This window comes from Vulpes lagopus, chromosome 13, assembly GCF_018345385.1.
Source record: "Vulpes lagopus strain Blue_001 chromosome 13, ASM1834538v1, whole genome shotgun sequence".
Lineage (NCBI taxonomy): Eukaryota > Metazoa > Chordata > Mammalia > Carnivora > Canidae > Vulpes > Vulpes lagopus.
In genome coordinates, this window is record NC_054836.1 from 55579342 (window position 1) to 55605688 (window position 26347).

A 26347-nucleotide genomic window follows, 5' to 3' on the forward strand; every position below is an offset into this window, starting at 1 on the left:
TGGAGGCCTGGAGCCTGGAGGGCTGGAGGGCAGGAGGGCAGGAGGCTGGAGGGCTGGAGGCAGGGGGTTGGAGGCTAGAGGGCAGGAGGCAGGAGGCCAGAGGGCAGGCCCGGGTGAGCACAGGGCGCTGCTGCTGGCTGACTGTGGATGGCACGGTGGTAGGGCCCTGCGGGTGTTTAGGGCCCTGCGGTGGTAGGGCCCTGCGCTTGCCTCTCCGCCTCCTCCTGGGGCTGCTGCAGAAGCACGACGCCTGTTCTACCCATTAACTCCGGGAACACTCCATCCCCCCAAGGATTGAGGTTAAAAATTAATTACTCTCCCAACATATTGATTACAGGACTATAAATATAAAAACAGAACTCGGGAGCAACTACCGGGACCTTTGTTTAAACAGCATGTTTGCTCTTCTTAAAAGAGGGAATTCGTGCTGAAGGGACCTGGGAGCTGGAGGAAGATGCTGGAAAGGCAACCGCAGAGTGCCATCTAGCGCCCACCACGTCTTCCCCGGCCGCATGTGAAGGAGAGGTTGGCTCCTGGATGTGGTCCTGGTCCTGGGTCTCCTCCTAGTGAAAGCTAGTCCCAGCCCCCTAGTTAGAGCCCCACTCTCACGCTGCTTTCTCTGCTTGCCACCTGGCTGTAGATCCGAATTTTAAACAAGCAAAATACTCATTTTGGAGCTGCAGCGGGAGTAAGGCTTCGGTTCAAGGAGGCACTAGAAGTGGCAGCCTTGTTGCCCTTTCCATCGCCCCTCATGAAACCCCCCCTTTTAACATCTTAGGGCAAGAGTGGCTCTGAGGTAGAGCTAGCTTTTAATCGAGTTATGTTTTTATTTATTTATTTGTTTGTTTGTTTGTTTATGTATTTATTTATTTATTTATTTTTGGTCTCTTTCCCAGGGTAGTTATTCCAGAATATTTCACCTAATGAAAAGCGAACTCCTATTTCATGAATTAAAGGATGGAGAGTATGGAAGAGGTTAGGAGCTGGCGTTAAAATCTCTTGCCGTGGAAATCCGTTGTTATTGGGGTGGCTCGGATATCAGAGCGCTGCCGTCTGCAGACATTAAAATTCACTTTGTTTCGGGTCCCTAATACTGCCCGGCCCTTGCTAAGCACGACTCTGACATTATATTGGGCAATTCGCGCTGACCTAGTAACTCCAAGCAATCATCGCTGGTAACTTCAAGTGACTATGCTCCAAAAGAAACAGGGCCTAAGGTCACAGTTGTAAATCTTGCCACAGGAAGGCCAAAGATTATAATCTTTATGCCAAGTGCTACGGATTCCTTTCTGCTGAGCAGAGTCATATTTCAAAGACTTTACTCATCTGAAACCTGTAAGTGGTTGTGACAATAGCAGATATGGCTCAAATGACATCAAACACACATTTTAAAGAAAACTGGTAAATCGCTGGGGGGGGGGAGGGAAGAAAAGCAATTACATTGATTATATCTGAGGTTCAGATTTTATAGTCCCAAGTTCCCACCCTAGTGGAATCCATGCGTGATCATGTTTATGAATTAAAGGACTAATGTTATTAAATCATGGTTAAGTGAGGAGGGTTGTGATGCTGTTTCAGTGTATGTCTGTGTGACTTGCAGGCTAATTCTGTGTTGGCTGTGATGGTGTCGTGAACAGGGGACACTAGTTCGGTTGAAATTTTGTGCTGTTGAGACTAAGGCCTGAGGTTTGATTACTAAACAGGGCGACCAGCCCCACTGTTGGTGCCTCGAGACATCCATACGTCTCCTCAAAATCAATGGGCTTTGGGAGAGCCGATGTATAAATTGGCCCCTGCTAAAGAAATACACTTTAAACAATCTTATTAGACTTTTGATTTCATAAGGAACGCATGTTTCCTCCTCGCCAGTTAAGGTCAAAATGTCACTTTAGTAGAAGCTCGCATTCTTGCCAATGCTAACAATCCCTTCCAGGACCAGCCTGTTCGGGCGGATTCTCTCACCCTCATATTTTCATGCCTCTCACACTCGTAGAAGGATATACATTTACACTGATTCTAGGGTTTTTAAATAAACATAGGATCACGCTATGAACATAATCTGAGGCGGGATTATTTTCACTGAGCGGTATGTCACAGCTCGTAACTCGGCCTTTTTTATTGCCTAACGTCCTGTAAAACGGGTGTTTAAAATTTCATTTAATCATTCCCCTCTTCGTGGGCAGGAAGGTGGTTTTCAAGCTTCGTTGTTGTTTTGTCTCACATTGCAAAACAATGCTGCCAAAAATATCACAGAATCTAATATGCCAGCCTTTGATTCGATGACACAGTACTAAAGAGACAGAAAAGGTAATAAGTGATTGGTGCGGCTTCTAATATCAAGTTTCTGAAATTGAAAGATTTCCCCCAAGCCACATAATACGTCCAAACCCATGTCCTAACAAAAAGGCATGGCCGCATCTACTCCAGATTTGAAATTCGGGGGGGGGGGGGGGGTGAAAATGAAAAAGAGCAACTCTTTATGTTGATACTGTGATCTTCAGCACACTCTCTGCCAAAACCACATTCTGTGCAGGGATCTCATAAGATGGAACAATGTTAAGGTCTCATCTGTGCTCTGCAATCCAGTTATGAGTTAAGTAAGAACCTAAACAAGACATCCTTGGCCTCAGATGCGCCTTAAAAGGGCATTTCTAAAGAAAGTTATTTCAACTCGCTTTTCTAAGAATGGGTCTAACTTGAATGATAGGGAGACCACTAGCGCCAGAGCAAGAAGCCTGGGTCCAAGGGCTGGCTCCGGCACTTTTTAACAGCCATCATTTATTACGAGCTTACCAAATATTTGTGCCAAATATTACACAAAAAGCTTTGCACGGGTTAATACCTATGATTCTCACAATAACCCGAGGAGGTGCTTGTTATTATTATCATCCCCATTTTATAAATGAGGAAACCGGGCACTGAGCCTTGCAGACCCTGCCCAAGATTACGTAGCTAATAGGTAGCAGGACCAGGAATCAAACATAGACACTGTTCCTCCAAGAACCTTTTAATCAATGCTCCCTAAGTAGGCGACCTTGAGCCCTTTCCTTCCTAGGGCTCAGATAACTTATCTCAAGTATGAGGGTAATAAACCCAGTCTACCTATTTCCCTGGGTCATTTGGAGGAGTGAGATCATTATATGTAAAAGTCTCAGTAAGTGATAAATCATTACACTTTTCAGGGTTTTTTTCCTGGTTCTCAGAAATGAGCAAGATGAACCTTGGTAAAAATTCTAAAGCAGATGCCCCTTTTGAACAGAAAGGTTTGCACTTAGGCAAATCACCGGGCATGGGCCTTGCAACAGCACAGTACTCTGAAACTAGGTGTGATGTCCTCTTGAGAGAGAATTTGAGTGTAGCACGTGCAATGCAAAGTCGGTCCAGAGTCAGGGCCCCAGGCCCTCATCACCCCTACAACACACCCTCTTTTCCTTCAGCCTTCCCACCTATAAAACCTAGTTCCTGTCTCACAAGCAATCTAAGTAACGTACCTAGTGTGCTCTGTAAACTACCAAACAGTAAGCTGTTGTCTGTCCTAACACGGCCAAGTCAGAGAATAGCAACAGAAAACTTAAACCCAGAGAGGGGGAAAGCAAGGAATGCCACCGGCAGGGAGACCGACCCAGTCACCTCGGTGCCTCAAAAACCCTGGAGAGCCTCACTTTGATGACCATGGATTTTGTCTTTGTTGTTTGATTTTTCAGCCACAGTTGGCAGGTGCCGTTTCTTTGCCTTGAGTTCCTGCCACCCACAGGGAAATTACCTACTTGTTATTCCTTCTTCCAAGTACCAAGATATTTGTTGAGCAGCTACCATGTGCCCAGCATTGTGCTCATCACAGTGAACACGGCGGGTACAATAGTAATCAAAATAAAGACCCTGCCTTACGGAACCAACATTCTAGAGGGAGACGTAAAAAAAAAATAAACCAAATGATCATAATATGGGTTAACTGGCAGAAGGAACTCAACAGTGATAGTGAGACGATGGAGGTGGAGGGATCCACTTCGGTTGGGGTAGCAGTAAAGATGCCGAAGATGGAGCAAGGCAGACAGATTTCTTGAAGTCTCTTTAAAGACAGGGCCAACACCAACATAACTTGATGGATCTGATGTGAGGGATAAGCAAAGAGAGAAGTCGAGGATGACTACTAGGTTTGGGCAACAGACGACTGACAGGACTATGTCTCTGTTTCCCTCTCATATGTGGAAAATTGGAAGAGGGCCTGTGGAAGTCAAGAGTACCACTTGGAACATGTTCATTTTTAAATGCCTATGAGCCATTCAAATGTCAAGGTCAAAGTATGAACCCAGAGCACAAAGGAAAGTTTTTGAAGTGAAAAATTGGGATGTCGTGAGCTTATAGACAGTGCTTAAAATCATAGGAATCCACAGTAAGCTGCTCGATGTTACCTTTCCCTTGGTTATTGACATTTAATTAAGGACAGAAATGTGAAAATATGACTCCATATCTCCTTCCCTGTAGAGCCAAACTTTTTTTTTTTTAAGATTTTATTTATTTGAGAGAGAGAGCACAAGCAGGGGGAGAGGGGCAAAGGGACAGGGAGAGGGAGAAGCAGACTCCTCTCTGAGCAGGGAGTCTGACACAGGGCTCGATCCCAGGACCTTGAGATCATGACCTGAGCCAATCTCTCTGCTTTACCAACTGAGCCACCCAGGCGCTCCTTTTAAAAAAGGTTTTATTCATTTTCAAGAATGGTTTTTTTAAATCCCTGTTCGTGAAATACCAGGGACACCCTAAGCCTCAGGAAAAAATATTTCTGCCTAGAAATGGAGAGGGAATTTTTAGGCTCTAGAAAATCACACTGATGGGGGGATCTGCTGCTCCGGTGGGGATAGGGAGCCATGGAATGAGCCAGCACTTGTACCAAGATGGACCTGGGCTTGAATTCCAGCTCTGTTATGCAGCATTAGGTAAATATCATATCCTTTTTATCTTTTCTTTAACCATTGGAACAACGAAAATTAAAATATCTACCTTCTAGAGTTGCTGTGAGAATTATAAATAAGATGTGCGGAAATGCCTAGCACAGGACAGTCAGTAAATATTAGCAACATTACGTTTCTCTTCTTCCTTATACCGTAGAATGTCTTGAAAGACACGACCTCTCTGTCCCCACTTCCTTCTCTCAATTTGCTCCAATCAGGTTTCTCATCTGCTCACTCAACTGGATCCCTTTTTACCAAAGTCACCAGGAGTATTAACTCTGTCCTCGCTTTGTACCACATTTCCACAGCATTTGACTCAGGCGACCACACTCCTCCCGCAGGGGTTGGCTTCTCGTGGCTTCAGCAACGCCACACCATCCTTGCTTTCTGTCTGTGTCGCAGAAAACCCCTTCTCAGTCTCCTTCATTGGGTTCTTTTTCACAGCTCAAACTCAGTGATCTCAGGGTCAGTCCTGGAGCCCCACTTCTTTTGGAGGCTCACTCCTTCCAAAGTAATATCCAGTCCTGTGGTTTTAAATACGTCTATGGACTCCCACATTTACATCTTTCCCTGCATTCCGAATTCATACAGGCAGCTACTTACTTGACATCTTCGTGTGATCACGCACCTCAAGTTTAACGGATAAAAAATGGTGCTCTTGACCTCTCCCCCTCAAGTCTTCCACCATCTTAGTCAAAGAGCATCATCACCCACCCAGGCGCACTCTGCCAAAATCACCCTTTAGCACATGCTATTAACTCCATTTCCAAAATATATCCACGATGTGTTTTGTCCATGCTGCCAAACCCCAAGACCAGGCCACCATTGTTTCTTACTTGAACTACTGCTCAAACGGTCTCCAAGATTCCACTGCAATCCATTCTTCCTTCTCAGCCCAAGTGAGCTTTTAGGAACACAAATCAGGCCATGTCACTTCCACGGGTTAAAATTTTCAACAGCTTCTCATTGCACTTGGAACGAGGTCCAGGCTGTTTACCATGTTCACTGAGGTTTCTGTGATGGAGCCTCAGCTTCTTCTCCAACCATCTCGTTCTACTCACCCCCTTTGGCACACCGCCCACCGCCTCACCAGCCTTCCTCTTTTCCTCTCTACTTGTTTCCCCTTCTGAGTCTTGCTCTAGCTGAACCCTCTGCCTAGAACTCTTTCCCCCTTGGCTGACCCCTTATCATCATTCTCAGTGAGGCCTTCCCTGAGCACCTGGTCTAAAATAGCACTTGCCCCCTCGGTCATCTTCATCACAAAACCCTGCTTTCTTTGCTTTTCATTGTTTATAACTATTTCAAATTATCTTGTTCATCTATGTGTTTACTTCTGTATTATCTGTCTCCTTCTGTTTGATTATAGGCACTAGGAAAGCTGGGATTGATCTTTTTCTTATTCATCCCTGTATCCTTAAAACCTAGATAGAGCCTCACACACAATAGACACCCAAAAGTATGTGTCAGTGAGTGAATGAATGAACAGTCCTTGTTATTGCTCTGCCGAGGTACAAAAGTGAGACTCGGGCAACGGAACACCATCCGCTCTGTGGTTCAACTTTTGCTGCTTGGCCACTTCCATCTGCCTTGTCTAAATGCCTGTTCTTCTCATTATCTGCTCATACTCACATTTTAAACGTCAGTGCTTCCCAAGGCTCACCTGGTTATTAAATCCTCTCTTTTAAACATCCCTTATTTCCACCTTGTCTCCTCCAGCCCATGTTAACTGCCTACCTCGGGCTTCCATCATTTTTACCTTAATGCTAAACAGGCTCCTAATTGGTCCACCTCCCGCCAGTGTCAGCATTCTCAAACCCAATATCCACTTCTCAGTATGAACTGAGCTATTAAGCTTTCAGAGTTATCCACCTTTTCTACAGACTCCTAAGTAAGGTGGGGAAAGATCCCCTGTGACTGGGTCCCTGCCTTTCATAAGCATTGCAGTTCACAGCTTCCTCTGATGCCCCAGCCAGTCCAAAATGATGTTTAAATGTTTCCCAACTTTCACTTCTTTGCTCCAGGGGAGACTGTTCCTTCTGCTAGAGATGCCTTTCCAGGGGGCCCACCCCTCCCATCTGCTTGTTGAACTCATTTACCTCCTTCAACACCCAACTCAAGGGTCTGCAAGATCCTCTCCAATCTATGAAATCCATGCTGGTCCTTTTTTTTTTTTTTTTCCTTTTTGATGTGCTACCTCTTTAACAAACACATAATTTTGTAATTTTACTTTTTAAGCTATGTGGCAATTATTTATTAGTTTGATATATATATTGTCAGCTCCTCAACGAAAAGAACTCTGTTTTATCTTTGCCTTTCTAGCACTCTGCCTGGGATGTCACTAATAAACATTTGTGGATAAAGAAAAATAGAGAAGCTAACGACAGTGCAGTCAGCCACTTAATACACATGCATTATCAACAGTAAGTTGTATTTCCAAATTATTATTTTGAGAGTCTCAAAGAAAGAGGTTGTCTACTGTTATTCTTCAATATCTACCAAAAAGGATTGATGGAAGAATAAAAATTATATACAGATAACCTGTGAACAAGGTGGGTGGGGGCGTGGGTAGGAGCACCAACTGCACAATCAAAAATCCATGTATAAGCTGAGTCCCAAAAAACTTTACTAATAATGGGGCACCTGGCTAGTTCAATGGAGTTGAGCCTCTGACTCTTGATCTCAGCTCACGTCTTGATCTCGGAGTCATGAGTTTGAGCCCTGTGTTGGGCTCCACACTGGGTGGTTTGGTTTTTTAAAATACAAAAGCAAAGCAAAAAAAAAAAATCCAACTTATTAATAGTCCACTGTTGACTGAAAGCCTTCTGTAACACATTGCAATTCACATATTATATGTCATATATGTACTGTAATCTTACAATGAAGTAGAGAAGAGAAATGTTATTAAGAAAATCATGAGGAAAAGAAAATACATTTACAGAACTGTAGTATAAAAAAAAAAATCCATGTCTCAGTGGACCCACACAGTTTAAGGGTCAACTGTATTCTGAAACCTTGCTTCAGAATTTAGGTCAAAGCACAGGAACTGGAAATCACAGTTTTGAGAACTCTTTGTCACCATGGTGCCTCTCCGCTCCATTGGTCACTTTGAAAATGGCCAGTAAACAAATATTTGTCATGCATCTTATAATTGCTTTGATTTAAAAAAAAAAATAGCCAGCAATCTGCTTATTATGAGAGCTCTAGGTTATTTTGGAATTCCTGAACCAAAATGCACAAATCAGTTCTTTTAATAGTCCTTGGAAATAAAGAGCAACTGAGCAGATGCCAAAAGAAAGGGAGAAGCTTGATGTTCTTTTGGTGGGGCCTGAAAATACTATGAACACTAATAACCGCTCGAACCATTGCACTGCCGTCAGTGTTCACTGTAGAAGTGCACTATAAATAAAAGCCTTTTTTTTTTTTTGGTTTTTATCTCCTAAAAATATCTGAAAGACTAAAATAGGAGGTACATCTGAACCGTATTATAACATCTCTGCTGCTCAAAAGAAACAAAATTGTCTTCCTCTTCTCTGAAGGCCTTTTCCCACCTACCACATATGGTATTATCTTTATAAAATGCCTGTTAAAAAGCACCTAGGAAGGCTTCTCCCATGAAAAATTTAATTCTCATGACTTTCTTGATCTGTCAGATTTTCAAAGAGAGACCAGCTCCCCGGAGAGGTCTAGAGGATAAGAAACAGGAAGTTGTTGGTGGAAAAGGAAGCCTGAAAAGAGAAGGACAGAACTAGAGGCACAATTCAGTTTGCTTTTGACTACATTGGGCCCTGATTCTTGCATAACAGTGTGGTGGTTAAAACTTGCACATGAAGGAACCAGAGCAGGAGCCTCCTAGAGAATGCTGGGTAAGGAGTTAGGATTCGACCTCAAGACTCTCGGGGGCTCACTCCCCACAGAAAAGCAATCTTTGTTTTGCGCTCCTCTTGCAGTTTGGAAGCCAGGACTCCTGAGTCAGTGAGTTACCAAAGCACCGAGGATCCAAAGCACTGTGTGAGGCTCCTAGCTGGGGAGTGCCTTCCGCGAAACCTGGCTGGATGACACTGTATTTGCATTTTTTAATAAAAGTGTGAGAAAAAGCTCAGAAAACCGAGAACTCCTAAAATGTCAGAATTAGGGAGGAAAGCCACAGCAATGAAATGCTTTGCCGGGGGTGGGGATGCAAGATACAGCATGAAGCACAGTTTTTTTGAACTACACCAGAGTGGAAAAGACGCCACATCCAACAGACTCCAGGAAGAACAGCCTGGAATCAATGGGAAATACTAGAAGATGGGAATGGTGTGTGAGAATGGGCCGTGAGGCCCACCCTCCTCCCTAAGGTAGAAGCAGGTGGCCATGGCGGAGGCCGGAAATGGAAAGGTGGAAGGCTGGCCAGCAAAAAGCTGTTACATGAAATAAATTCTCTTTCCCAGATACAGAACAGATTCTAATATTGTTGTTATTAAGCGTAACTATTTACTAAAACTTTTATTTATAGAGGCACACTGAAGGTTTAAAAAAGCTATGGCTAGTTGCCTGGAAAAAAACCCCACTCTTTAATAGTAAATTAATAGCAACAATACTTATTACATCGGCATCCCTCAGCATTTACCTTTTTAAAATGTATTTATTTATTTGAGAGAGACAGAGAGAGAGAGAGAGAGCAGGGAGGAGGGGCAGGAGAAGGAGAGAGAAACTCAAGCCAACTCGGTGCTGAGCAGGGGAGCCGGACGCAGGGCTCCATCCTACGGACCCTGAGATCAGACCCGAGCAGAAAACCAAGAGTCAGACACTTAACCGACTGTGCCGCCCAGGTGCCCCAGTATTTACTTTTTAGGGCGGCCATAAAGTACCGCAAGCTAAGTGGCTTAAAACAATAGAAATATGTTTTACCTACAGTGTAGAATCAAGGTGTCCACAGAGACATGCTCCAAGACCAAGCAGGATCCTTGCTTGCCTCTTCCCAGCTTCCAGTGGGAGCCACCAATACCTGCTGGGCCTTCGCTGCCAGCTGCTTCCCTGCACCTCTGCTTCTGTCATCATGCGGTCCTCTCCCGGCGTATCTCTCCTCATGTAACGTTGTCCTCTCCCTGTAAGGACACCATTCGCACTGCATTAGGACCAACCCTGATGACCCTATCTTAACTTGATTACATCTGCAGAGACCTTATTTCCAAATAAAGTCATACTCCCAGGTGTCGGGGGTGAGGACGTCCACATATCTTTTTGAGGGACACAGTGAAACTCCCATCATCCCAAATTCTTTCCCTTGATCCAGCCTCCAATGGTAATCCCAAACAGACCAACCTCTAACGTAAAATTGTCCCAAGCTCTAAAATAGATTTGTCCCAAACCCTGCCACTTTCAAATGCAAGCTGACATCTGTCTTTCACCGTAACCAATATCCATTCAGTAATCTTACGGCATTCGTCTTATGGGATCCATTTCCAAAGCACCTTTACCTTTGATTTACACATCATATAAATGGGGAAATACTTCATACATTCGCAATTCTTTGGCACTATCTGTACGTCCCATTCTTGTATGTCTATTTTTGACTGTGAGCTCCCAGAAGGCAATGACTGATTAATGCTTCCTTCCCTTTTTCCTCTTATGCTCTTTAGAGGAATTCCTACAGCAGAATTTTTGGGACTCCTAAAGATATAACTCTCTCACGTAGAAGCAGCCTGGCGGGGTTGAGTCTGGGTGGTTTCGCCCGCAGCCACACGCTGTATTTAGAACCCTCTCCTACCTTCTAACTCAAACTTTACCCTAAATGACCTAAATGTAACAGATTCTTTACTTCTTCGTGAGGAATTTTATTTCAGATGCCCCCTTGCCCTTCCTTTAATCTGGCCTCCCTGAACCTGTCCTCCCACGAGTACAGCAAACACTTCTCTATATAACTAAACACCAGATAGGGCCATGAGCCAAGTTACTTTCCCCGGACACTCCTGGGACCCGGACCAATGAAGAGATAGAGCTGAAAACCTGTTCAAGTGAATATTTCCCTCCTCATCCTCATCGTATCATAATCGTCCCTGTCACCGTGAACATTTCTAAGTGCTCGACAGCTGTTTTCTCATCAGAAGCCCTATGAGGTAGGCACTTAATTATCCTAATTTAACTTATGCACCAGGAAAACTGGGTACAAGGACACTCAGTAAGTTGCCCGAGGTGGCACAGCTACGAGGTGCTGGAGCACAGGAGTTCGTGGCGTCCAGGAAGCGCTGTCTGCTCCACGCCCTCCTGCAGCCCGGGCCCGACTTCACATACGTGCAGCTGGAAGCTGCGGCCCACCTGGTGACAAAGAGACGTTCTGTGAACAGGAAGGAAGGACCAGCGGCGTGGCCTTGGCCACAGGTTCTGGGGTAGCTGGTTCCCTCCTTTGGAGACAGAGCTGAGGCAGAAACTCAAGCCAACTCGGTGCTGAGCAGGGGTGTGAGGGGGGGAGGAAGAGAACTGAGTGACCCCGAGTGGCTCGGGGGACCTGCTCCTCCTCCACGGAACCCCCCTGGCCTCTGCCTGGTGAGACGAGCTTCGCCTTCCTTGTTCTTACCTCCCTTTATTTCTAAGGAACAATCTAGATAATTATGCCAGAAATGTCATAAGTGAACCGACACATGGGACTTAGGAGAAAGGGGGAGGAAGAGTGAGAGTCGAGGCAGCAGCTCCGGACAGCAGGGGTGGCAGTGGCAGAGCCCGAAGGACAGGGCCGCCGGGGCAGGACGCCTTGGCTCTGTTCTCTCTGCAGGCAGCGAGCGAGGGCAGGCGGATGCCGGGGAAGCCCATAAACCGGGCAGCTTGTCCTCCCTTCCTTCCTCCTCCACGAAATGTCTTCAGACAAGGAATTAGCATCACGAGAGGCAAGAAGAGCTCTGGGGCTCGGGCGGCCATAGCGGGCTCCAGGCGCGGGTGCCCGGACCGTCTGCTGGGTCCTCAGGCCTCTCACCTTCCCCTCGCCCGCTGGGGTGTGCGGGCGAACTTCCCCGCCAAGCTCCAAGCTCTCCTCGCCTGTCTGTTTCTGTAACTCAGCCGAGCTGTGTGCGGTGCTGCGGGGGGAGACTGAGGCCTGAGGCCAGGCCGCGGCCCAGGGGAGCGGGCCCTGTGCGGGGCAGGGAAGTCCTCTAGTGCTTCTGGCTCAGTCGTGCCCCGTCCAGGCCTGGGCGCCCTCCCTTCCCTGGCTCCAGGCCGGACGGAGCTGAACAATCCTCACGGGCTGTTTGACCCGCAGTCCTGGGCGTCCTGACCATCATGACAGCCGTTTCTCCAAATGGTCACGTTACCTGTTCAAAACTTGCAGAGAAGAAGAGAAGAGCACGTGCTAATCATGGCTCGGATATACTGAGGCCTCACTAAGTGCCAGGGGCGGGCCAAGCTGTCGTGACCTCAGGTAATCCTCTCAAGGTCCTCGAGAAGTAGAAAGTGCCAGGTTTAACGTAGGGACTTGCTGATGATTGACGGCTTATGACCTATAAAAATGACAATTTTCTATTTTGGCCTACTCTTATTATGCCGTTTTACAGATAAATAAACTAAGGCTCGTGGAGAATAAAGAATTTGCCCCCAAACAAATGATGGGCCAAATATCTGAATCCCAGGCAGGGTGAGCCAAGAGCCGAGAGCCTGCAGAGGCGTGTAACAGAATGCTTCAGGACAGACACACAGATTTTTACACACGTAAAAAGTCTCTGAGCAGCTTTTGTTCTTTATCGGGGACAGATTCCCTCCTTGAATCAGTAATGCTTTTCCTTTTGATGCCAAATACTTAATAGAAAGCCAAAAATTTCAAAGGAAACATCATTGTAAAAAAAAAAAAAATTGTCCATTACGTAATTGTCCAATTACAATTGTCCAAATGTCCTTTGGAGAAAGGTTCTACTCTCCTAGTAACTAACTGTTCATCACCTTTCTGGCCTTTTCCACAGTGATTCTGAGAATGATCATAGCACTCTGCCGCCCTGGAAATGATTCATCCAGTTGGTCGGTGCAGTTGGTTGGGTGGTTCGATCTGTAGGAGGATAGGGATCAAGGAAATCAAAATGAATTTGTTGTTCCAAAGAGAGGTCTTAGGAAGTAAAAGAACATCAGATAAAAACTGAGGAAATCTGAATAAAATATAGACTTTACTTAATAATAATAAATCATTATTGGTTTATCAGTTGTCACACATATATCATAATCATGTAAGACGCTAGTAATATGGAAAACATGGTACCAGGTATGTGGGGACTCTCTGTAATATCTTGGTGATTTTCCTGTAAATCTAAAATTATTCTAAAACCAAAAGTTCATTCTTTAAAAAAAAGAAATCTGGGACACCTGGGTGGCTCAGCAGTTGAGCATCTGCCTTCCACTCAGGACATGATCTGGTGCTCCCTGGATCAAGTCCCACATCGGGCTCCCTGCAGGGAGCCTGCTTCTCCCTCTGCCTGTGTCTCTGCCTCTCTCTGTGTGTCTCTCATGAATAAATAAAATCTTTAAGAAAAACAATCTGTCTATCTAAACATCTCCCCTGCTGATTTGGCGTGGCCATTATATCAATCAGAATCTTTTTAAAATATTAGTTGGAAAATTACGTTAAGCTGAAAAAAATAATACTTTAGCATAGTTTCATTTTATACATTATTTCCCTAATCCGGTTACCCCACAGTGATCTCAGTTATGGTTTGTAGACTCCTCCTCAGAAAGCCTTAAGGAATGATAAGGGTTCCCCTAATTCATAGGCTTCTGTTTCTCACCCCTTGGGGTCAGTAGCAATGCACAGGCAGGCAAATGAAACCACATGAACACTGGACTGGAACATTAGTTATGGGGTGCATAAAAAACATAATTTAAATTTCAAAGTAATGTACAGTTTCTCCTGCATAAAAGTTTGAGAAGCATTGACATGTGTAGAACAAATATTGCTTATAGACTGATATATACTACAAACTTAAGTTTATATGGTTTTTTAAAGATTTCATTTATTTATTCATGAGAGACACAGAGAGAGAGGCAGAGACACAGGCAGAGGGAGAAGCAGGCTCCATGTGGGGAACCCGATGTGGGACTTGATCCCCGGACCCCGGGATCACGCCCTGGGCCTAAGGCAGATGCTCCACCTCTGAGCCCCCCAGGTGCCCTATATGTTTTTTATATCACTGTTTTTGGAGGGTATGTAGATGCTGCTGTGATTAATAAACACAGATATGTGGATAGGAAGAGGGTGGAAGAGCCATCCTATCTGTGCAAAGTCCCACCCTCAGCATCTTGCCTCAGCTCTCCTGCCTCCAGCCTCTTTCCCCAACGAGGCCCCTTCTGTCCAAGTGTGAATTAGCGCCCTTCACCTGCCAACTTCCGCCACCCCAGCGTCTGCCCCAGCGACTGCACCTGCTTGCAATTAGCAATTTCAGTGGTCCTTGTCCCCTCACGACACATCCCAGCCCGGCTCTGCTCTCAGAACTCTTCTGTTTCAAGTTTTTGTTGCTATTCTTAATCCTCTCCCCACACACACACCCACCAGGATCTGAAAATCTGAATGAGCGCTTGATTTTCCCAATCTTAACATGGATTTATTTTTGAAAAGTTGTCCAGGATTTTTAGATTGCTTCCTGTCACATAACGTCAGATTTTCACAAAATACATATGCCCTGCTGTGGCGACTTTTCTCTCATTTATGTGTCTGATTTGAGAGAATGAGGTAGGAAGGACAAAACTAACATTTCACAGAAAGGGAGGGATGAATGTACCATAAATTTATGAAAATATGCTCATCGTTATTTAGTAACTAGGGAAACGCAAACCAAAACAATTAGACACCATTTTACACTCACTACTGGGGGAGGGAAAAAAAGATAGCCCATACCAAGGGATGACAAGAATGTGGAATGTGGGGCCGTGGGAATTCACAAACACCCCTGGTAGGAGTACCAATTTGTACAATCACTTTGCATTATTTGTTAGCATCCTCTAGTAAGGTTTAGGATGTGCATGCCCTGTAACCAAAGAATTCTATCCTCAGATACAAGAATATTCCCAGCAGTATTATTCATAATAGCAAAAAAAAACCCCTCAAAACCTGCAAACACTACAAATGTCTATCAACAATAGAATGAACAAATGAATGGTAGTCCATTCACATGATGAAATATTATTCAAAAAAAAAAAAGTAGAGGGAGTGGGGAGATGAACTACAGTTACACAGATTTTTAGCTTGGGTTAAATCTAAGGAAAGAACTAAGTACCAGAAGAATATATAATCATATAAGGTTACACTTATTTAAAGTTCAAAAACAGGGGATCCCTGGGTGGCTCAGTGGTTTAGTGCCGGCCTTTGGCCCAGGGCCTGATCCTGGATGGCCCGGGATCAAGTCCCACATCAGGCTCCCTGCATGGAGCCTGCTTCTCCCTCTGCCTGTGTCTCTGCCTGTCTCTCTCTCTCTCTCTCTGTCTACCATGAATAAATAAATAAGTAAATCTTTAAAAAATAAAAAAAATTAAAAATAAAGTTCAAAACCAGGAAAGCCATATTGTGTAAATACATGTATCTCCATAGATCTATATATATGTGATAAAATATTTTTAAAAAAAACAGTGATTAACCCAAAATTCAGGATAGTAATTACCTAGGGTAAGGGTGCAGGGGCACACAGTAGGCTTCAAAGTACTGGTAAAAGATTATATCTTTAGCTGGATGGGGGTACGCGAATGCCTATGTTATACTTCTCTAAACTGTATCAATGTTGTGTGCGTCTCTCCCACGTTGAGATCCCTGAGAAGCTGCCTCTGAGATGGGGATTATGGTGTCAGAGGTTTATCTGGGAGTGTTCTTGACATCAACACACCTATGGAAGGGAACTGAAGAGAGCAAGATCGCACTGGGGAGAAGTTACCAGCAGTGCAGGTCTCGGAGAAGGTCACAACCAACCACATGGAGAGTTTTGAAGCTGGGATGGCCCTGAAGTCAGGGTGTCCTGACTTGGTGACGGGGCTGGTCTTCGTATACCCGCACCCATCAGCCACTGGACACAGGCCACCCTCGGGGAAAGGTCTTGACCTTGACCAAAGCAGCTCTCTTCAGCCTCAGCCCCACGGACAAAGTCAGGAACCAAAGGCGATGAGGCCAGATGAGGGTCAGAGGCAGCCACGAGGCAGGAGGTTCTGTCCATGGAGTTGCACACCGGTTTTCTGCTGGTAGAGGCAAAACCAGTGAATCAGAGGTGCGTTGGTTCCATGGCCCAGACTGTCAGGATTAGCAGACAGAGAAGAGTCAGCCTCAGGCCCAGTGCATTGGTCACGCCCAAGAAGTTCAAGTTGCATATGGGGTCCTGCTCTGTCCCCACCTGATTGTGAGGGACAAATGTGGAAAAGGACTTTTTTTTTAAGGAGCGATTTAGTTATTTGAGAGGGTGGGAGGACCAGAGTCCCTACTGAGCAGGGAGCCCAGTGTGGGGCTCGATTCCAGGCCCCTGAGATCATGCATGACCTGAGCCCAAATCAGGAGTCAGCTGCTCAACCTCCTGAGCCACCCATGCGCCCCTAAGGATGTTTATTCTGAATCTGGCTTTGACTGTATAATGGAAGGAGGCCCACTGGGGTGGTGAAAGGTACCTCGAGAATTCTAGCCTTGTTCAAATGACAGAACAAGGGCACTCTGTCTTCTGTCCTGCTGCCAACCGTCTCATCATAATAAATGCTGCTGTTTATTAGCCATTTGCTATAAATCACTGTTTGACATGCTTCGTGGGTATTATCTCATTGACTCTTCACAACAGCTAAATGGTGGGTGCGATACCCATTTTCATTTTACTGATAAGGAAACTGAGGCATAGATGAACTTAATCACTTACTCAACCTCTCCAGGCTCAGAAGGAACAGGACAGGCAGTACCCTTGAGCAGCGTGGCTCCAGGAACCGTCCTCTGAGCACTGTGCACCCCCCAGCTTTGGGAAGGGTCAGGCTCGGGGTGGCAGGAGCTCTGAGTCCCGCACGGCTCCCTGGGCAGGGTGGCAGCTTGACGAACTGTCTGCACGCGGAGAGGCAAACGAGCATCGGGGCAGGGAGTGTGTGCTGGGTGGGGTGCTCAGGGTCCCCAGCACCCAGTTCACCTGGATTCTCGCTGTGACTCCCCAGCAGCATGCAGGCGCTCCTCCCGGAGCCCCAGGACTGTTCTGTGTCACAGCTGCTGCCCATGAGCACAGGGCTGAGGAATAATTAGGGTTGTGACCTGGAGTTCTTGTCTGCAGATGGATTTTGAGAGAATAAGGTGAGTGGCATCACCAGCCAAGAAAGGATATTAAAACATTCTCAGGCCTTGGAGAAGTGGGAAAGCTGAGTGAAAAAGAAAGGGAATAATTGTTTTCTGAAAGTTTCAGGAAATGTTGATAGTGGGATGGGAACTTTGAGGCCTGTCCCCACAGCAGAGGGGTTAAGGGCCGACCTGGAGGCTCGAGGCTGGGTGCACCCCCTGGCTCCATCTGCATACCTGGAGGCCCTGAACCAGGTGCTGAAATTCTCGGTACCTGAGGCCCTGGGGTTGGTGGGGGATGGCACTCCCCTCCCAGCACTGCCGTCTAACGCATATAGAGTTAACCTGTGTCCAGCGTTTAGAACCAGGCCTGACCCAAGTTGTTCTAAGTACCTGTGTGCTATTATTATCTCTTCCTGGGCAGTGGGACATTGTTTGCCCTGACAATTCTATTCCGGCCTTTCTTTTTTTTTTTTTTTTTTTCTCCAGGAAATCAGGGTGTGGTTCTGGGATCAAAACCATTCAGGGTAACAAAATAACTAACTATTCTTTTTTTTTTTTTTTTTAATAACTAACTATTCTGTCTGGAAGGAAGGCGAGTATTCCAGACTAATAGGTAGGCTAGTTCTTAATACCTGGAAGCACATCAAAGTTCATAATTTAAAAAACAGAAGACACAATCCCACTCTCTGGCTCTCTGGTTCCTTATACGTAAAGAGTGGTGGGGTTGTGGGTTCAGCTGTTGGCCTTGTGCAGAGCCGTGATACTCTTCAGAGGGGTTCTAGGCCTCCCGGGAGGGCTGGGGGAGAAGTTGTGCTGGCAGGACCCCAACCTCCCTCTTCAACCCGAGTGGCTCCAATCACGTCTGGTTTATATATTTTCATCACTGTAAGAACAAAATACCTGTAGGTGGAGACAGAGCAGAACTACAAGGCCTTGACTAAAAATGTAATCAAGCTCTTCCTGGAGTAAGAGTCTCAAAGCTCCTCTTTGTATAATTAAGGGCACGGCCATTAAACTATTATACCCTTTTCTTTAATTCATGACAAATCCGAACGAGCACAATCTGGAAAGCAGCAGGGAGAGGAATGAACAAATTGAATTAATTCTTGTGCCTGAATGTGAATGTAGAGCCTCAGAAAGGGCGAGGCTTTGCAAATTTAAGACAGAAAATATTTGTATCCTTTAATAGTTAAACAGCCCTGTCTCTAAGAAGTACTTTTCTGAAGGCAGATGTGTGCCTCTGGCAGGCCCACCAGGGTTGACTTATTCATTAGACACAGTAGGCGCGTTGCTTCGGGCCCACGAGACTTGTAGGGCCCCAAGGAAGTGTTTTAATTTTCATTTCTTTCAGAATCAGAAGAAAAAATATGTAGTATTAAATAGTATTATATAGAATAATGAATCCAGCCCAGATTAATTCATCTTTGTAGGAGCACAATTATAAAATGTAATTTTTAACCTTTTTTTTTTTTTTTAAGATGAAGGGCTCAAGGCCAACATGCCAGCAGCCCACTAGTGTCACAGTGTAGCCCCGGTGCGCCCAGCTCACAGCCCTACAGGGTTGTGAAGGGGACCCAGTGGCGGGCCCAAACCCTGTCCCCGCCCTACTGGCAGTGCACCGTCCCCAAATCCCCGTGCCACGTCTTGGAGCTAATCTCCTGAGCTGCCACCATGTTCGTCCAGATGGATCCCCTGTGCTGCGTCCTGGGAACTTTCCTACTCACACCGTGGAGGCAAGTGAACCGGGTGGGCAGCCCCTGGGACTCATCAGCGATGCCCCCTGCCAAGCTCCACCCAAGACCTAAGGCATCAGAATCCTCCTCGTCGCGAGGTGCTGAGTGAGCTGCAAGCACCTTGAGCCTTGCAGGGGCCGGGGCCAGGCCTGGGGACTCAGACTCAGGGAGCAGACCAGGCACAAGACCAGGACAGGACGGGAGGTTGCCGGAGCATGTCCTGAAGCAGGGGGGACGCGCAGGTCGCCAGGTGAGGCTGAGGGCTGGGGCACCAGGAAGGAGGCGGGGATGGCATTCCAGGGGACCCGATTGGAGGTTTCGCCTTTACTGGGCTTTTTCCATTTGGACTCGGGGAAAAGGTTGGCATCTCCTGTCTGCTCGAAGCCTGAACGCCTGCCCACCCGGCGTGGCGATGCTCCGGAAGCTGAAGGGACAGGGCAGGGAATAAACAGTTTCTTCTCCCAACCTGGGCCCAGGCGATAGACCCCATCCCAGGGGCCTGTGCCCCCGGCTTCCGCCAGGTGACCAGCCCCAAACGGAGCAGCGGTGCGCAGTGTAGCCAGCATCACCGGGGATCGGGGACCCCCAGGAGCAGCCTTCACGTAACCATCTCAACAGGGATGTAAAACAAAACCATCTGCTCTCCCCTTGTGCCTTTGACAAAAGCGGGGTGGGGTCGGGGTGGCTGGCTCTTAGGTGACAGTAACGTTTCACCTAGGTTTTCTTCTTCTTGAAGAGGTGATTGCATTGTTTCTAAATGTTGGAAAACTCTCTAAACATTAAGTACCCTCCTGTTCCTTCCAGCTGCGATGCGGCCTGCTGCAGCCCCTGCTCCTCCCTGTCTGGGAAGGTTTGGGGCCCCCATCACTGCCTTCCTCTCTCCAGCTTCCAATGGCTGAAAAAAGGCTCACGAGGAGCGAGTTGATGATGAAAGGACAATACCAACTTCATTACGGGAGCAGCCGAATGGGAAAATGAAAACAGATTCCCACACCCCAGGGAATGATTGCCCTGGGCGAGGGGCAGCACTTGGAATGGGTTGGAGCCACCCCTGGCTGGGTGACTGGCTGGTACAAGCTAACCAATCAGAGTCAGTCCCTGTACAAGTCCACCAATTGGAGTTAGTCCCTGGTACAAACCAACCAATCAGAGTCAGTCCCTGGTACAAACCAACCAATCAGAGTCAGTCCCTGGTACAAGCCAACCAATCAGAGTCAGTCCCTTACCCAGCCAGTCACACTCACCCCAATAAATTCACCACCCTGACACCAATAAACAGCCCCACAGAGGAACCAGGCTCCTGCAGACCGTGTCTTCACCTCTGAGCTTCTGCAAATTCACCAATCCCTGAACTCCATGGATCCCCTGCAAAACTCTATCAGCAGTGTTAGCAGCAGCCAGCACGGAGCAACTGTGCTTCCTTTACTGTGGTTAACAACCAACTCAGTTTTGTTTTGCTATTTCCTATATCAGGGCGGGGCTCGGGGGTCACATCATCCTTTGACACCATGAACCTAGGGTTCTGTTTGAGTCTAACTTCCTTACCCAGTTGTAGACAGAGAAGTTTCCTTGACTACATAGAGAAAGAGGCCAGGGGAGAGCCCTGACATTCTCACTAAGGTTTGCAGCAGCTAGGGGAAGAGAAAGAAGTAGAGGAATCCTGGTTTTCAATGTCCACTGTCCTTGGAGTGGGATATCCGCTGGACTCCCTCCATCTCACCAAGCCTTCCACAAGTTCTTGTGGAAGAGAGCAGAGGGGAGACCAGAATGAGAGGATGGAGAAAAGAAGTGGAGATAATGCTCCCAAACTGCTCCTTCCAGAGGTCTGAGGCTAATTGGCCCACAAAAACAGAAGGAAGACAGAACAAGGGCTCCCCCTAAATGTTCTCTATACGAATAGCTTTGCTAGGTGCTTGGGGACAGAAGACAAAACAACTGAGAAACACAAATAGGGCAAAATAGTCTGAGAAAGAAATTGTCATTGAGGGTCATATAGGGAAAAAGAGTTTCAGAGAGAAGATAGAGTTCGAGATGACCCGGGAAAGGTGGATCCAATTCATTAAATATCAGGTATTTATCAAGCACCATCATATAAGGCTGTGGGTGCTGGGTTTTATGAACAAGGTAAGTAAGGTCACTATTTCTAACCTCAGGACCTCATAACCCGCGTCAGTGGTTTGCAAATGCAGTTGCACTTTGGAATCATCTGAGGAGCTTTTAAAAAAAATACCCGTAATCCTGATTTAATCGCTCTGGGGTAGATTCTGGGCATCCTTTAAAGCCCCAGGTATAGGCAAAGAGTTCTTAAAAAGGACACGAAAAAAATAACCATAAAAAATGTGGACTTCATTAAAATTGAGATTTTATGATCATTAAAGCCATCCTCCGGAGAGCGAAATACAAACCATAGACTGAGTGAAGATATTAGTAATGAATATATCCAACAAATATCCCTCAGCAGTAGAATGAGTAGATAAACTGTGGTACACGGATACAATGCAGTACTACACACCATAAAAAAGAAACTACTCACACATGGAACAAAATGGATGAATCTCATATTTTGCTGAGTGGAAGAAGCCAAAGACAAAAGAGTATGTCCCGAATAATTGTTAAAATTTCAAGAACAGGTAAAACTAATGATGGCAATCACAGTTATCATTTGGTGACTTGACTGGGAAGAGGCACAGCCGAACTTTCTAGGCAGCTAGAAATATTTATTTATTTATTTATAAAATCCTGATCTGGGTGCCAGTTACACAGAGTGTGTACAAGGGCAATTCTCAGAGAGGAATACAGTTGTGAAGCGTCAGCAACCAACATACACAGCATCTAGGGGAAAGTCCTAGCCTGGGATGGGGGCTTTGGAAAGAGCATCACAGAGTCCCACTACATCAGGGGATCCTAATGTAGAACCCAGGACTGAGAGGGGCTGGCAAGTCCTTGTTGTCAAAATCAGTCCCTGTACAAGTCCACCAATTGGAGTTAGTCCCTGGTACAAACCAACCAATCAGAGTCAGTCCCTGTACAAGTCCACCAATTGGAGTTAGTCCCTGGTACAAACCAACCAATCAGAGTCAGTCCCTGGTACAAACCAACCAATCAGAGTCAGTCCCTGTACAAGTCCACCAATTGGAGTTAGTCCCTGGTACAAACCAACCAATCAGAGTCAGTCCCTGGTACAAACCAACCAATCAGAGTCAGTCCCTGGTACAAACCAACCAATCAGAGTCAGTCCCTGTACAAGTCCACCAATTGGAGTTAGTCCCTGGTACAAACCAACCAATCAGAGTCAGTCCCTGTACAAGTCCACCAATTGGAGTTAGTCCCTGGTACAAACCAACCAATCAGAGTCAGTCCCTGTACAAGTCCACCAATTGGAGTTAGTCCCTGGTACAAACCAACCAATCAGAGTCAGTCCCTGTACAAGTCCACCAATTGGAGTTAGTCCCTGGTATATATCAAGCACCATCATATAAGGCTGTGGGTGCTGGGTTTTATGAACAAGGTAAGTAAGGTCACTATTTCTAACCTCAGGACCTCATAACCCGCGTCAGTGGTTTGCAAATGCAGTTGCACTTTGGAATCATCTGAGGAGCTTTTAAAAAAAATACCCGTAATCCTGATTTAATCGCTCTGGGGTAGATTCTGGGCATCCTTTAAAGCCCCAGGTATAGGCAAAGAGTTCTTAAAAAGGACACGAAAAAAATAACCATAAAAAATGTGGACTTCATTAAAATTGAGATTTTATGATCATTAAAGCCATCCTCCGGAGAGCGAAATACAAACCATAGACTGAGTGAAGATATTAGTAATGAATATATCCAACAAATATCCCTCAGCAGTAGAATGAGTAGATAAACTGTGGTACACGGATACAATGCAGTACTACACACCATAAAAAAGAAACTACTCACACATGGAACAAAATGGATGAATCTCATATTTTGCTGAGTGGAAGAAGCCAAAGACAAAAGAGTATGTCCCGAATAATTGTTAAAATTTCAAGAACAGGTAAAACTAATGATGGCAATCACAGTTATCATTTGGTGACTTGACTGGGAAGAGGCACAGCCGAACTTTCTAGGCAGCTAGAAATATTTATTTATTTATTTATAAAATCCTGATCTGGGTGCCAGTTACACAGAGTGTGTACAAGGGCAATTCTCAGAGAGGAATACAGTTGTGAAGCGTCAGCAACCAACATACACAGCATCTAGGGGAAAGTCCTAGCCTGGGATGGGGGCTTTGGAAAGAGCATCACAGAGTCCCACTACATCAGGGGATCCTAATGTAGAACCCAGGACTGAGAGGGGCTGGCAAGTCCTTGGTTGTCAAAATATGGTCCCTGACAACAGCATCAGCCTCACTGAGTGCTTGTGAGAAAAATGCAAATTAGTGAGTTTTTCTGACACAGGAACTCTAGAGGTAGAGCCCGACAATCATTGTTTTCACAAGACCTTCAGATGATTCCGAGAAGCGCTAAAATGTAAGAACAACTGGTGTAAGTGGTTTCACTTAAGAATGGAGAAGGGCTTTTGGAGAAATGCAAGAAAACACAGCAAATTCTGCAAATTCGCCAAAGCAAGTCAAATATAACTTGAACAGAGGACAACCTGGTGGTGAATTAAAAATTTACTTAGCAAATGGGACTAGTTACTAAGGGATTTCATTTAAAATTGTTCTCTTTTGAGGGTGCCTGGATGGCTCCGTCCGTTAAGCACTCGACCCTTGGTTTCAGCTCAGGTTGTGATCTCAGGGTCCGGAGATCCAGCCCTGTGTCGGGCTTCAAGCTCAGTGCAGAGTCTTCCAGCGAGTCTCTCTCTCCCTCTCCCTCTGCCCCTACCCCTGCTCACACACTTTTTCTCTTTCTCCCTCCCTCTCTTAAATCAATCAATCTTTAAAAAATGTTCTCATCTCATTTATAAATAAATAAATAAAATCTTTTCTTTTAGCCCAGTAAAGCATAAGGAAACACTGTAGATTCTTAATATCCTGGCAGAGGAGCCAGGGGAAAGAGGGGAAAGAGCCAATGTGCAATGGAGATTTGGACATGAGGCAACTGAATCATCTAGACATAAAGTAAGGAAGATGGAAAGTACAATCGTTAACAGTAAAAATGGGAAGGAAAGGATGACACCCAGGAACTCAAGGTTGATTGGAAACAGAACGCACATTTCTAATGGAACGCAGAAGCGAAGGTTACCCCCGGGTTTGAGGTTCCCTCACCAGGATGGCAGCGTCACCCACACAACTGGGAAAGTCAGAAGAGAATGTGGAAAGGAACCTGAATTTTGTTTTCTGTTTTGGAGAGGGTGATATTGTGATTTGTAATAGGAAATATATATATATTCAGTCTTCGGCCTTGCTCAAGGCACAAGGCTCCTAAAACCCTTGGAATTTCCTAAGAGAGCAATAAAGGTGTCATTTGTTCCCTTACTGGGGTGACTTTTGGAAAACCAGAGGACTGGGGCTGATTGGCAGGGCAGCCAACCTTGCGACTGGAGGGTTGGAACTTCCAGCCCCACCCCTGAGGAGGGGAGAGGGGCTGGAGATTGAGTTGAGCCACCAGTATGATTTCATCAATCGTGTCTAAGTATTGAAGCCTCCAGAAAATCCCAAAAGGACAAAGTTCAGAGAGCTGGTAGGTTGGTGAACCAGAACACCATCACCAGTACTGCGCCGGAGCGCCAAACTCCACAGAGACCTCACCCTATGCGCCCATCGGGTGGTTGATTCATATCCTTTAATATCCTTTGTAATAAACCAGTCATCTCATGAGTAAATTGATTTCCTGAATTCCTCGAGCTGCTCTAGTAAAGTAATCCAAACAGAGGAGAAGTCATGGGAACCTCTGGTTCCTATAGCCAGTGGGTCCAAAGCACAGATGACAACCTGGATTTAGGATTGGCATCTGAAGTAGGGGTGAGGGGCACCCTTGTAGGACAGAGCCCTTAACATGTGGAATCTGATGCCATCTCTGGTAGATCGTGTCAGAGTTGAATTGGGGGACACCCACCCCGTGCCAGAGAATTGCTTGGTGGTGTGGGGGGAAATAACCCACATCTTGGAACCGGTGTCAGGATTACAGAGAGTAAGCCTAGGTGGAGATGCTCTATAAACAGGTAGAAATGCGGGACAGGCTGATCCTTGAGCTGCAAATCTGAGAGACAGCACAGATATTCGAGAACCTGGAGAAAGGACAAGAGCAGAGTTGTGGGGAAGGTGCTCATTCAGAACCAGCTGTGGGGCTGTTCAGAGCTTCACCAGCAACTAGGACGCGTGCCGTCGTTGGGACTGCTTTCTCAACTGAAGGAGCATCTTGCCTGGTTGCACTTAATAATAGAATTTATAATATAATAAGTTTGCACATACATTTTGTGAAAATTAAAATAGACTTTTTTTTTTAGCTGAGTGTTGTCCATGCTATGGTTTAGGGAAAACCATTCTAGGTGAAGTTAAGAAAAAATATCAAGTATGATTGGATTGTTTGTTTAGCTGTTAGGATGTTAGTATGTCTCAGAGCCTTTATCCTAGGGTGGTTTACGACATGCTAAGAGGAAACTCTAAGTTTCTCCAGCTCATTTGATAAGAGGTTCTTTTATTCTTGGAGCACTGATAACATCTCCTGGAACTAATATTTTACTGAATACTTTGGAAATTAATGATCAAGGGAGAGTAGAGTAGAAAACCTGCTGCAGCAGAATCACATAAAATGCTTCACAGTGCACATGGCTGCACCCCACCCGAGCCCTGAACATTTTGTATTGACAAGACCTCCCAGATAATTCTGAACTGCAGTCAGGTTTTGAAATAGCTAGTCTAGACCATTTTTCTAAGGTTCCTTATAAGAAAAAAAAAAAAAGCGTTTGGAGAAGGAGAATTTGGAAGAAGAAACAAAGTTGTCAGAACCAGGGTTGGTAGAAATCCAGCAAGATGAGGCATCAGAAAATATCATTGAATGTTGATGAAGACAAGGTCACAAATGACTTTCTTGCACATGTTGGTCCTTATAAACTGAATACTGCCCATGTCTCCAACACACAGCACTCTTCTTGCTGTTCACCCTTCCACAGGCACAGTGAGGGATGAGGGGCGGTTCCTTTACTTCCTCTCGGAGAGTAAACTGGAGCCTGAGCCATCTCTTCCCCGGGCATGTCCTTCCCACTTCCCGCTCCCCACCCCATCCCTGAGCTGGCTCATGTTCACCCATCAGGCCTCAGCTCCAAAGCCATGCATTCATTCCTCAGAAAAGCCTTCTCCAGCCCCCCTGAGTGGTCTCCCCAAAATACCATCTCATCCCCTGGTTACTTCCTCTTACAGCTCTCTTAAAGAAGATCTTTTTAAAGATAAATTCTAAAATACAACTGGGTATTCTCTCAAATCTTGACCAACTCTTCCTTCTAGTGATACTCTTGCTTCTAATGCCCCACCAC

At 45.8% G+C, this 26347-nt stretch overlaps 1 long non-coding RNA gene across 1 annotated transcript; it reads left to right on the forward strand.

Moving 5' to 3' along the window:
* LOC121474862 lies at positions 1–1380 on the forward strand. Its single transcript, XR_005983560.1, has 3 exons — positions 1–299; positions 416–525; positions 897–1380. It is a non-coding gene; the product is annotated as an uncharacterized LOC121474862 (long non-coding RNA).
* Positions 1381–26347: the final 24967 nt, after the last annotated feature.